A 1,009-nucleotide genomic window follows, 5' to 3' on the forward strand; every position below is an offset into this window, starting at 1 on the left:
TTTGAGGTCAGGAGTTTGAGACCAGCCTGAGCAAGAGCAAGACCACTAAAAGTAGTATCTCTAAAAGTAGCTGGGTGTTGTGGTGGGCGCCTGTAGTCCCAGCTACTTAGGAGACTGAGGCAAGAGGATTGCTGGAGCCCAAGAGTTTGAGGTTGCTGTGAGCTATGATGCCATGGTGCTCTACCGAGGGACAAAATGAGACAAAGATTTCCCAGGGTTGCAGGACCCCAAATGGGACAGGGAGAAGTTGTTTTTCACTTTAATCCTTTCTGGACTACTTAATTTTCTAATTATATGCATTTATTATTTAGTTAAAACAAAAATGTCTAAGTAGATTGTTTTAATTAGAAGTTTCAACTGAAGGATTTTTTTTTTGAGTTTTAAGATTTTTTTTCTTTATTGAGATACATTTGACATATAATAAACTGGACATATTTAAAGTTTACAATTTGATAGTTTGGGCATGTATGTATACTTGTGAAACCACAATCAGAATAGTAAATATATTCATTACCCCCCATAGTTTTCTTGCATGCTTTGTAACCCCTCCCCTTCTCCCACAATCACTGATCTGTTAGTATAGGTTAATTTCTATAGTTTTACATGAATGGAATCATCTAACCTGTACTCTCTTTCTGTCTGGCTTCTTTCACTCATACTGTTGCCTTTATTCCTTTTTATTGCTGAGTAGTGTTCCATTGTATGGATGTGCCAAGTTTGTCTATCCATTCACTTGATGATGAATGATCACTTCTCGGCCTTTTGGCTAAGATCAAGTGTAGTGCCTGTTGATGAATGAAACATTTGTGTTGCCTCCAGATTTGGGGTATTACAAATGAAGCTGCTATGAACATTCATGTGCAAGTCTTTGTATGAACAAGTGTTTTCTTGGATAAACACTTATGAGTAGAATTTACCTAGATCATAGGGTAGGTATAGGGGTAGGTAGGGTAGGTTAACTTTTAAGAAACTGTCAAGGCTCGGCGCCTATGGCTCGACCGGCTAAGGC

The 1,009-nt window shown here is 38.5% G+C and overlaps 1 pseudogene; it reads left to right on the plus strand.

The window, feature by feature from the left end:
* The first annotated feature begins 746 nt into the window (after positions 1 to 746).
* LOC111724063 lies at positions 747 to 922 on the plus strand (annotated as a pseudogene).
* Positions 923 to 1,009: the final 87 nt, after the last annotated feature.

The sequence above is a fragment of the Otolemur garnettii genome, unplaced genomic scaffold, assembly GCF_000181295.1.
Source record: "Otolemur garnettii isolate 467f Iridium unplaced genomic scaffold, OtoGar3 scaffold00018, whole genome shotgun sequence".
NCBI lineage: Eukaryota > Metazoa > Chordata > Mammalia > Primates > Galagidae > Otolemur > Otolemur garnettii.